A 12,814-nucleotide genomic window follows, 5' to 3' on the forward strand; every position below is an offset into this window, starting at 1 on the left:
GACTGAGACTAATCTTGAAAAAGTTCAACAAAATGTATTTCTGTAATTGTAAACTCAACAAAAATGACACGCGTTAGACCACGACTGTAACTAAGCTTGAAAAAAAGGAAGTTGAAGACCGAGTAGGCCTATGTATTTCTGGGATGAAATGAAAAGGGCCGGCAGGTAGCCTAGTTGTTAGAGCGTTGGACTAGTAACCGAAAGGTTGCAAGATCGAATCCCAGAGCTGACAAGGTAAAAATCTGTCATTCTGCCGCTGAACATGGCAGTTCCTAGGCTGTCATTGAAAATAAGAATTTGTTCTTAATAACTGACTTGCCTAGTTAAATAAAGGTTAAAAAAAAATAACAAATAGTTGCCAAACCAGGCCTGTTGAAATGTGGAGATGTTGGGAGTTGTCTTTCATGCCTTGCCTGTCACAATCTGAACATTTAATCAATAAGTAATAAACAATGACAGCATGCTCCCTCACAGATGACTTCAAAACAATAAAGCATAGACTGAAACGCATCAAGTAGATCAATTATTGAAGGCAATCTTCAATGGAGTGTTGTCTATTCCATTCGCTACACCCTGAACATTTGTCTGAGGGGAAATGTGGGTGTTGAGTGACAAGAAGAAAGATATCCTGTATTTATAACAATAGGTTATAACAGAGCTCTGAATGACAGTAATGCATTTGGCACAGTCTGAACTGTATGGAAACCACATCCGTAAGGAAATGTGTTGAGTGACAAAGTCAGACATTCTTTCTTTGCATAACCTCACTTTGCAATTTCTGCTGTGCAGTGATGACAGAATTGCGCTCCTTTGTGAGTGAATGGGATAACACAGAGGAAAGAGTGAGACGGCAATGAAAAAGAGGGTAAGTTCACACACAAAGTAAACATACTCAAATGTCTTCCTTTTGCTATTGTTTGATGGAACCAAGCTTGCCATGCAGAAACAACACAAGAGAGAGAGATGAGTGGTGTTCCTGAGTGTCTCACCCTTTCTGAGGTATTTGGACAGCTGAGAAGAGAGCTCTCCCATCCATCTGACTCGCACATCTTCATCATCCTGGGAGCCTCAGTGAGTAATGTTGAAGTTAGCCTGGTCCCAGATCTGTGCTCTTCCCAACAATATTGGCGTGACAGAGTTGGTATGATAGTACAAATAGACTGCCACTCAGGCGAAGTAGTAGTCCGTCTGGGCATGTGTTTATGTTGAACCTTTTTCCTATGGTATAGTTGAAGTCAGAAGTTTACTTACACTTAGGTTGGAGTCATTAAACTCGTTTTTCAACCACTTCACACATTTCTTGTTAACAAACTATAGTTTTGGCAAGTCAGTTAGGACATCTACTTTGTGCATGACACAAGTAATTTCTCCAACAATTGTTTACAGACATATTATTTCACTTATAATTCACTGCATCACAATTCCAGTGGGTCAGAAGTTTACATACACTAAGTTGACTGTGCCTTTAAACAGCTTGGAAAACTCCAGAAAATGATGTCATGGCTTTAGAAGCTTCTGATAGGCTAATTGACATCAGTTGAGTCAATTGGAGGTGTACCTGTGGATGTATTTCAAGGTCTACCTTCAAACTCAGTGCCTCTTTGCTTGACATGGGAAAATCAAAATAAATCAGCCAAGACCTCAGAAAAATGTATTTGACCTCCACAAGTCTGGTTCATTTCCAAACGCCTGAAGGTACCACATTCATCTGTACAAACAATAGTATGCAAGTATAAACACCATGGGAGCACGCAGCCGTCATACCGCTCAGGAAGGAGACGCGTTCTGTCTCCTAGAGATGAACGTACTTTGGTGCGAAAAGTGCAAATCAATCCCAGAACAACAGCAAAGGACTTTGAAGATGCTGGAGGATATGGGTACAAAAGTATCTATATCCACAGTAAAACGATTCCTATATCGACATAACCTGAAAGGCCGCTCAGCAAGGAAGAAGCCACTGCTCCAAAACCACCATAAAAAAGCCAGACTACAGTTTGCAACTGCACATGGGGACAAAGATCGTACTTTTTGGAGAAATGTCCTCTGGTCTGATGAAACAAAAATAGAACTGTTTGGCCATAATGACTATCGTTATGTTTGGAGGAAAAAGAGGGAGGCTTACAGGCCGAAGAACACCATCACAACCGTGAAGCACGGGGGTGGCAGCATCATGTTGTGGGGTGCTTTGCTGCAAGAGGGACTGGTGCACTTCACAAAATAGATGACATCATGAGGACGGAAAATGATGTGGATATATTGAAGCAACATCTCAAGACATCAGTCAGGAAGTTAAAGCTTGGTTGCAAATGGGTCTTCCAAATGGACAAAATGGCTTAAGGACAACAAAGTCAAGGTATTGGGAGCGGCCATCACAAAGCCCTGACCTCAATCCTGTTGGAAATTTGTGGGCAGAACTGAAAAAGCGTGTGCAAGCAAGGAGGCCTGCAAACCTGACTCAGTTACACCAGCTCTGTCAGGAGAAATGGGCCAAAATTCACCCAACTTATTGTGGGAAGCTTGTGGAAGGCTACCCGAAATGTTTGACCCAAGTTCAACAATTTAAAGGCCATGCTACCAAATACTAATTGAGTGTATGTAAACTTTTGACCCACTGGGGATGTGGAAATAAAGCTGAAATAAATCATTATCTGTACTATTATTCTGACATTTCACATTCTTAAAATAAAGTGGTGATCCTAACTGACCTAAAACAGGGAATTTTTACTAGGATTAAATGTCAAGAATTGTGAAAAACTGAGTTTAAATGTATTTGGCTAAGGTGTATGTAAACTTCTGACTTCAACTGTATGTTCTGTTCACTTCTGTTCTGCAAGTGCAGATACATAGGATACATTAAGTACAATTCAATGTCCATATTAGCATACCACATCTTAGATTGCATGCTCAGAATATTGCTTCATTGCTAGTATGCTAGTATGCTAGTGTTAATGTTGGAACATAACTGTGGTTTCACAGTATGTAAAAGGAGGTTAGTGACTTGTTGAACTAATTCCACTGTCTGATAAGAGAGGGTTTCTTTGAGATATACTTTAAGAGCAACCGCATGACCTACTCTGCTTGGGGGGTGTGTGGGTGGCAGTGAATACATATAACCGCACAGTGTGGTGACAGCCAGGAAGCCGAGTGGGGGATGGAGAGGGTAAAGAGGAGAAGGGGGAGTGAGCACACACTGACTGAAATGTGCTGCATCTACCTTTATCCAGTGCTGAAAAAGAGAGAAGTTTAGGACTTAAAATGTTTGTCCACTTATGTGAGTCTGCCTATCACAAATGATTATCCTCATTCATTACAGTTGAGTGCATTAAACGGTTCATTTTCAAAATACCTGTGATGTATGTCTTCTTGACTGTCGTCAATGTTGTGTCTAAATGACCCACATATCCACTACTCACAACATGCCCCACGTTGACTAGGTCAATTTATAGTTTTACTCCAGTAGGTAGGTAGTGTGTAGGTTGGATATTGGACTGAGCTCACGTGACAGACTCAGTGTCATGTACATGCTTTTCACTGTACCAATAGGAGACAGAAAATATGAGTACTTTCAAACATAACATTATAAGCACATTTTTGTCTGAACTTCTATCCATTCAGGGAGATCATGCCAAGGAGAATATTTATCCCACACTATGGCGGGTGAGATGTTTTGTGTTGTCTGATGTGTTCTGTTAGTTATTAGCAATCTGCTTACATTTACATTACATTTAAGTCATTTAGCAGACGCTCTTATCCAGAGAGACTTACAAATTGGTGCATTCACCTTATGATATCCAGTGGAACAACCACTTTACAATAGTGCATCTAACTCTTTTAAGGGGGGGGGGGGGGGGGAGGGTTAGAAGGATTACTTTATCCTATCCTAGGTATTCCTTAAAGAGGTGGGGTTTCAGGTGTCTCCGGAAGGTGGTGATTGACTCCGCTGACCTGGCGTCGTGAGGGAGTTTGTTCCACCATTGGGGTGCCAGAGCAGCGAACAGTTTTGACTGGGCTGAGCGGGAACTGTACTTCCTCAGAGGTAGGGAGGCGAGCAGGCCAGAGGTGGATGAACGCAGTGCCCTTGTTTGGGTGTAGGGCCTGATCAGAGCCTGAAGGTACGGAGGTGCCGTTCCCCTCACAGCTCCGTAGGCAAGCACCATGGTCTTGTAGCGGATGCGAGCTTCAACTGGAAGCCAGTGGAGAGAGCGGAGGAGCGGGGTGACGTGAGAGAACTTGGGAAGGTTGAACACCAGACGGGCTGCGGCGTTCTGGATGAGTTGTAGGGGTTTAATGGCACAGGCAGGGAGCCCAGCCAACAGCGAGTTGCAGTAATCCAGACGGGAGATGACAAGTGCCTGGATTAGGACCTGCGCCGCTTCCTGTGTGAGGCAGGGTCGTACTCTGCGAATGTTGTAGAGCATGAACCTACAGGAACGGGTCACCGCCTTGATGTTAGTTGAGAACGACAGGGTGTTGTCCAGGATCACGCCAAGGTTCTTAGCGCTCTGGGAGGAGGACACAATGGAGTTGTCAACCGTGATGGCGAGATCATGGAACGGGCAGTCCTTCCCCGGGAGGAAGAGCAGCTCCGTCTTGCCGAGGTTCAGCTTGAGGTGGTGATCCGTCATCCACACTGATATGTCTGCCAGACATGCAGAGATGCGATTCGCCACCTGGTTATCAGAAGGGGGAAAGGAGAAGATTAATTGTGTGTCGTCTGCATAGCAATGATAGGAGAGACCATGTGAGGATATGACAGAGCCAAGTGACTTGGTGTATAGCGAGAATAGGAGAGGGCCTAGAACAGAGCCCTGGGGGACACCAGTGGTGAGAGCACGTGGTGCGGAGACAGATTCTCGCCACGCCACCTGGTAGGAGCGACCTGTCAGGTAGGACGCAATCCAAGCGTGGGCCGCGCTGGAGATGCCCAACTCGGAGAGGGTGGAGAGGAGGATCTGATGGTTCACAGTATCAAAGGCAGCCGATAGGTCTAGAAGGATGAGAGCAGAGGAGAGAGAGTTAGCTTTAGCAGTGCGGAGCGCCTCCGTGACACAGAGAAGAGGAGTCTCAGTTGAATGACTAGTCTTGAAACCTGACTGATTTGGATCAAGAAGGTCATTCTGAGAGAGATAGCAGGAGAGCTGGCCAAGGACGGCACGTTCAAGAGTTTTGGAGAGAAAAGAAAGAAGGGATACTGGTCTGTAGTTGTTGACATCGGAGGGATCGAGTGTAGGTTTTTTCAGAAGGGGTGCAACTCTCGCTCTCTTGAAGACGGAAGGGACGTAGCCAGCGGTCAAGGATGAGTTGATGAGCGAGGTGAGGTAAGGGAGAAGGTCTCCGGAAATGGTCTGGAGAAGAGAGGAGGGGATAGGGTCAAGCGGGCAGGTTGTTGGGCGGCCGGCCGTCACAAGACGCGAGATTTCATCTGGAGAGAGAGGGGAGAAAGAGGTCAAAGCACAGGGCAGGGCAGTGTGAGCAGAACCAGCGGTGTCGTTTGACTTAGCAAACGAGGATCGGATGTCGTCGACCTTCTTTTCAAAATGGTTGACGAAGTCATCCGCAGAGAGGGAGGAGGGGGGAGGGGGGGGGGAGGGGGAGGAGGATTCAGGAGGGAGGAGAAGGTGGCAAAGAGCTTCCTAGGGTTAGAGGCAGATGCTTGGAATTTAGAGTGGTAGAAAGTGGCTTTAGCAGCAGAGACAGAAGAGGAAAATGTAGAGAGGAGGGAGTGAAAGGATGCCAGGTCCGCAGGGAGGCGAGTTTTCCTCCATTTCCGCCATTTCCGCTCGGCTGCCCGGAGCCCTGTTCTGTGAGCTCGCAATGAGTCGTCGAGCCACGGAGCAGGAGGGGAGGACCGAGCCGGCCTGGAGGATAGGGGACATAGAGAGTCAAAGGATGCAGAAAGGGAGGAGAGGAGGGTTGAGGAGGCAGAATCAGGAGATAGGTTGGAGAAGGTTTGAGCAGAGGGAAGAGATGATAGGATGGAAGAGGAGAGAGTAGCGGGGGAGAGAGAGCGAAGGTTGGGACGGCGCGATACCATCAGAGTAGGGGCAGTGTGGGAAGTGTTGGATGAGAGCGAGAGGGAAAAGGATACAAGGTAGTGGTCGGAGACTTGGAGGGGAGTTGCAATGAGATTAGTGGAAGAACAGCATCTAGTAAAGATGAGGTCAAGCGTATTGCCTGCCTTGTGAGTAGGGGGGGAAGGTGAGAGGGTGAGGTCAAAAGAGGAGAGGAGTGGAAAGAAGGAGGCAGAGAGGAATGAGTCAAAGGTAGACGTGGGGAGGTTAAAGTCACCCAGAACTGTGAGAGGTGAGCCATCCTCAGGAAAGGAACTAATCAAGGCGTCAAGCTCATTGATGAACTCTCCAAGGGAACCTGGAGGGCGATAAATGATAAGGATGTTAAGCTTGAAAGGGCTGGTAACTGTGACAGCATGGAATTCAAAGGAGGCGATAGACAGATGGGTCAGGGGAGAAAGAGAGAATGTCCACTTGGGAGAGATGAGGATCCCAGTGCCACCACCCCGCTGACCAGAAGCTCTGGTGCTTCTCTATGTCCCTAGTCTCTGAAACATCATTCTAATTTATGACTGCCCCTAAATGCTGGTCAAGGTTTGTCATCTCAACCCACCGGGCACATACTGGTTAAATCAGCGTTGTTTCAACGTAATTTGTCAACATATTGTGATGTGGAACCGGTAACACTTTACTTGACACCCAGCATCATAACACGAAAGTGAACTTCTTGTCAGAGGAAAAAAAAAGTTTTGACACTCTTATGTAGGTGTCATAACCAGCCATAAAATAACACAATACACTGTATATCACAACAAGTGTAACTATATGGGTCATGACAGTGTTATGACCATATTATGACAGGTTATGACAATGGATGTCAAGTAAAGTGTTACCGTGGAATCTATGTGGAAAATACCTTTAATTTAGAAAAAAGTAATCAACGTAAACTGTTGTTTTAAGGGTACAATTTTGTCATCACGGCAACAAATTGTCAACATATTTTATACAAGGTTTGTCTATGTTGAATTTGTACCTTTGAAACGTCAGATCTTCAACGTAATATCCACAGGGCTCTCGAGTAGCGCTGTGGTCTAAGGCAGCGTCGTTAGGGTTTGGCCGGGGTAGGCCGTCATTGTAAATAAGAATTTGTTCTTAACTGACTTGCCTAGTTAAATAAAGGTTAAATAAAAATAAAAAAAGAAGATAGAGCACTTGCACCATGTACTTTAATGTAATCTCAATTAACTGCAATCCAGGTCATTTGGTTGTGCTATTAGATGAAGCACAGTGACATTAAGTTGTTGTATGAACAAAATATTAGACATTGTTTTCCTATTTGAACTATGTTGTGCTTTTTAAACGGTTGAAAGCATAGTGATAACACATTGGGATGTCAAAACCCTTTTGGCTGTCTTTTTGAGTGGTTGAAATTAGGTTGGAATCTCGTTCATCAACGTATCTACTTCTCTACGTTGAAATGACGTGGTGTGCCCAGTGGGCAGTTTATTCTAATGATGGTAGAAATTCAGAGGTAAGGGGTTGGCTGCTCTTTGACCAGTGTTCATATATTTTTCAACTGTGCTGTGATGTTTCACAAAAGATCTGAACCTATATACATTTTACGGACAAAGTATATTTTACAATAGTTATCTTGTTTTTTTTGGTTATTTTTAGTCCCACCTTTCAGCTCCCCTCAACCCCTCCCATCTATCTCCGAACACGATCCAGTTTTGATTTACAGTGCATTCGGAAAGTATTCAGACCCCTTAACTTTTTCCACATTTTGTTACGTTACAGCCTTATTCTAAAATATATTTTTTTTACATCCTTGAAATGTTTATACAACTTGATTGGAGTCCACCTGTGGTAATTTCAATTGATTTAACATGATTTAGAAAGGCACACACCTGTTTATAAGGTCCCACAGTTGACAGTGCATGTCAGAGCAAAAACCAAGCCATGAAGTTGAAGGAATTGTCCGTAGAGCTCCGAGACAGGATTGCATCGAGGCACAGATCTGGAGAAGGGTACCAAAACATTTCTGCAGCATTGAAGCTCCCCAAGAGCACAGTGGCCTCAAATTGAATAAGTTTGGAACCACCAAGAATCTTCCTAGAGCTGGCCGCCCGGCCAAACTGAGCAATCGGGGGAGAAGGGCCTTGATCAGGGAGGTGACCAGTAACCCAATGGTCACACTGAAAGAGCTCCAGAGTTCCTCTGTGGAGATGGAAGAACCTTCCAGAAGGACAACCATCTCTTGGAGCAGCACTCCACCAATCAGGCCTTTATGGTAGAGTGGCCAGACGGAAACCATTCCTCAGTAAAAGGTACATGACAACCTGCTCAGAGTTTGCCAAAAGGCACCTAAAGACTCTCAGACCATGAGAAACAAGATTCTCAGGTCTGATGAAACCATTATTGAACTATTTTGCCTGAATGCCAAACATCACATCTGGAGGAAACCTGGGACCATGCCTACTGTGAAGAATGGTGGTGGCAGCATTATGCGGTGGGGACACTTTTCAGCGGCAGGGACTGGCAGAGATTTTTGATGAAAACCTGCTCCAGGACCTCAGACTGGGGCAAAGGTTCTCCTTCCAACAGGACAATGACCCTAAGCACACAGCCAAGATAATGCAGAAGTGGCTTCGGGAACAAAGTCTCTGAATGTCCTTGAGTGGCCCAGCCAGCGCCCGGACTTGAACCTGATCGAACATCTCTGGAAAGACCAGAAAATATTGGTGCAGCAACGCTCCCCATCCAACCTGACAGAGCTTGAGAGGATCTGCAGAGAAGAATGGGAGAAACTCCCCAAATACAGGTGTGCCAAGTGTCATACCCAAGAAGACTTGAGGCTGTAATTGCTGCCAAAGGTGCTTCAACAAAGTACTGTGTAAAGGGTCTGAATACTTATGTAAATTTCTGTTTTTTATTTTTTATAAATTAGCAAAAAAATCTAAACCTGTTTTTGCTTTGTCATTACGGTGTATTGTGTTTAGAATGATGAGGGGGAATGATTACCCCTTTTTTCTCCCCAATTTCGTGATATCCAATTGGTAGTTACAGTCTTGTCCCATCGCTGCAACTCCCATACAGACTCGGAAGAGGCGAAGGTCGAGAGCAATGCGTACTCTGAAACACGACCCCGCCAAGCCGCACTGCTTCTTGACACACATGCTTAACCTAGAAGCCAGCCGCACCAATGTGTTTGAGGAAACACCGTACGGCTGGCGACCGTAGTCAGCGTGCATATGCCCGGCCGCAACGAGTCGCTTGAGCGCGATGGGACAAGAACATCTCAGCCGGCCAAACCCTCCCCTAACCCAGACGATGCTGGGCCAATAGTGCGCCGCCTGTTGGGTCTCCAAGTCGTGGCCGGCTGCGATACAGGCTGCGAACAACATTAACAATGTCTACACTGTATTTCTGATCAATTTGATGTTATTTTAATGGACAAAAAATTGGCTTTTCTTTAAAAAACAAGGCCATTTCTAAGAGACCCCAAACTTTTGAATGGCAGTGTATATAAATAGAATTAAACAACAGTGGACAGATCTTATAGCCTTCTTAGACTGAAGAACTGAAGCAATTATCAGCACCCAAAAAAGAATCACTAAAAACAGAGATCACCCAAGAATAAATATTAGATAGTTAAAACTTAGCACCGACAAAAGCACCAGGAATGGATAGCTTTCCCATATAATTCTATTCAACATTTTTGGACAAAATAGCCCCCCTATTTACAGAAATGACAATACATGTGTAATGGCTTCCGTCGGTAGAAGGAGAGGAGGACCAAAGCGCAGCGTGGTATGTATCCATATTTATTAGAATACTTTTTCAATAATGAACAAAACAATAAACAGACGAAAACCCAACGAAGCTACAGTCCCGAACTAGAGAACACAAAAACAGATGAACGCAAGAACAGGAACAATCACCCACAAACCAACAGTAAAAACAGGCTACCTTAATATGGTTCCCAATCAGAGACAACGTAAAACACCTGCCTCTGATTGAGAACCATATCAGGCCAATAAGACAAACCTAAACAAAGAAACACATAACATAGACTACACCCACCCAGCTCACGTCCTGACCAACTAAACAAAGACTAAACAAAGGAAATAAGGTCAGGAACGTGACAGTACACCCCCCCCCCCCCCCCCCCCCCCAGGGGTGGACTCCGGCCGCAAAACCTGAACCTATAGGGGAGGGTCTGGGTGGGCATCCACGGTGGCGGCTCTGGCGCTGGACGTGGCCCCCACCCCACCATAGTTAATCCCCGCTTCCCTGGCCTCCTCGGAATGGCGACCTTCCAAAATATCCCCACTGTACTGATGGGCGCCTCTGGACAGAGGGGCAGCTCCAGACTGAGGGGCAGCTCCGGACTGAGGGGCAGCTCCGGACTGAGGGGCAGCTCCGGACTGAGGGGCAGCTCCGGACTGAGGGGCAGCTCCGGACTGAGGGGCAGCTCCGGACTGAGGGGTAGCTCATGGCTGAATGGTGGCTCAGGCAGCTCCTGACTGGCGGGCGGCTCAGGCGGCTCCTGACTGGCGGGCGGCTCAGGCGGCTCCTGACTGGCGGGCGGCTCAGGCGGCTCCTGACTGGCGGGCGGCTCAGGCGGCTCCTGACTGGCGGGCGGCTCTGGCGGCTCCTGACTGGCGGGCGGCTCTGGCGGCTCCGGGCAGACAGGCGGCGCTGGGCAGACGGCAGACTCTGGCCTGCTGAGGCGCACAGTAGGCCTGGTGCGTGGTGCCGGAACTGGTGGTACCGGGCTAAGGACACGCACCTCAAGGCTAGTGCGGGGAGCAGCAACAGGGCGTACAGGGCTCTGGAGACGCACAGGAGGCTTGGTGCGTGGTGCCGGAACTGGTCGTACCGGGCTGGAGACACGCACCACAGGGCGAGTGCGTGGAGGAGGAACAGGGCTCTGGAGACGCACAGGAAGCCTGGTGCGTGGTGTTGGCACTGGTGGTACTGGACTGGGGCGAGGAGGTGGCACCGGATATACTGGACCGTGAAGGCGTACTGGAGCTCTTGAGCACCGAGCCTGCCCAACCTTACCTGGTTGAATGCTCCCCGTAGCCAGGCCAGTGCGGGGAGGTGGAATAACCCGTACTGGGCTGTGCTGGCGAACCGGGGACACCATGCGTAAGGCTGGTGCCATGTACACCGGCCCGAGGAGACGCACTGGAGACCAGATGCGTTGAGCCGGCTTCATGGCACCTGGCTCGATGCCCACTCTAGCCCGGCCGATACGAAGAGCTGGGATGTACCGCACCGGGCTATGCACACGTACAGGAGACACCGTGCGCTCTTCCGCATAACACGGTGTCTGTCCGTACTCTCGCTCTCCACGGTAAGCCCGGGAAGTTGGCGCAGGTCTCCTACCTGACTTCGCCACACTCCCCTCTACCCTCCCCCCCAAGAAATTTTTTGGGCTGTCTCTCGGGCTTCCTACCGCGTTGCCGTGCTGCCTCCATTCGCCGGTATCCCTCCTCACATTGCTCCATAGAATCCCAAGCGGGCTCCGGCACGCTCTCTGGGATCTCTCTCGACCGACCACCTGTCTATCTCTTCCCAAGTTGTAACACAGTCCAGATCATGCTGCCGAGCTAGCTCCTCATAATGCTGCCTCTCTGCTTTCGCTGCCTCCAGCTCTGCCTTGGGGCGGCGATATTCCCCTGGCTCTGCCCAGGGTCCTTTGCCGTCTAACTCGTCCTCCCATGTCCATTCTTCCATAAAGCGCTGTTGCTGCTGCTGCCGCTGTCCGTTACCACGCTGCTTGGTCTTTTTGTTTTGGGTGATTCTGTAATGGCTTCCGTCGGTAGAAGGAGAGGAGGACCAAAGCACAGCGTGGTATGTAACCATATTTATTAGAATACTTTTTCAATAATGAACAAAACAATAAACAGACGAAAACCCAACGAAGCTACAGTCCCGAACTAGAGAACACAAAAACAGATGAACGCAAGAACAGGAACAATCACCCACAAACCAACAGTAAAAACAGGCTACCTTAACATGGTTCCCAATCAGAGACAACGTAAAACACCTGCCTCTGATTGAGAACCATATCAGGCCAATAAGACAAACCTAAACAAAGAAACACATAACATAGACTACACCCACCCAGCTCACGTCCTGACCAACTAAACAAAGACTAAACAAAGGAAATAAGGTCAGGAACGTGACAACATGTCACTCAATTCAGTACTTTCTAGTTCCATGTGTCAAACAGATATTTAAATTATATTAAAACCAGGAAAATCTGAAGAGTCCCCTGCTGATTATAGACCTGTCACGCCCTGACCTTAGAGATCCTTTTTATGTCTCTATTTTGGTTTGGTCAGGGCGTGAGTTGGGGTGGGTATTCTATGTTCTATGTTTTCTATTTCTTTGTGTTTGGCCGGGTGTGGTTCTCAATCAGAGGCAGCTGTCTATCGTTGTCTCTGATTGAGAACATACTTAGGTAGCTCTTTTTTCCAACTGTCTTGGTGGGAAGTTGACTTTGTTTAGGGCACATAGCCTTTAGCTTCACGGTTTGTTTTGTAGTGTTTATTGTTTTGTTCGGCGTCTTGTCTAAATAAAGAACATGTACGCTCACAACGCTGCACCTTGGTCCAGTTCATCCAACAGCCTTGACAAGACCCGTAAATGTAATAAATTGCAACAAAATAATAACAATGCTTATAAGCAATATAATGGCAGAAGTCTTACCAGACGTGATGCATATCAATCAAATTGTTTTTATAAAAAATAGACCCTCACAAATAAATGGAAGAACAAAACAAGACACG

The sequence above is a fragment of the Salvelinus namaycush genome, chromosome 16 (assembly GCF_016432855.1).
Source record: "Salvelinus namaycush isolate Seneca chromosome 16, SaNama_1.0, whole genome shotgun sequence".
Classification (NCBI taxonomy): Eukaryota; Metazoa; Chordata; class Actinopteri; order Salmoniformes; family Salmonidae; genus Salvelinus; species Salvelinus namaycush.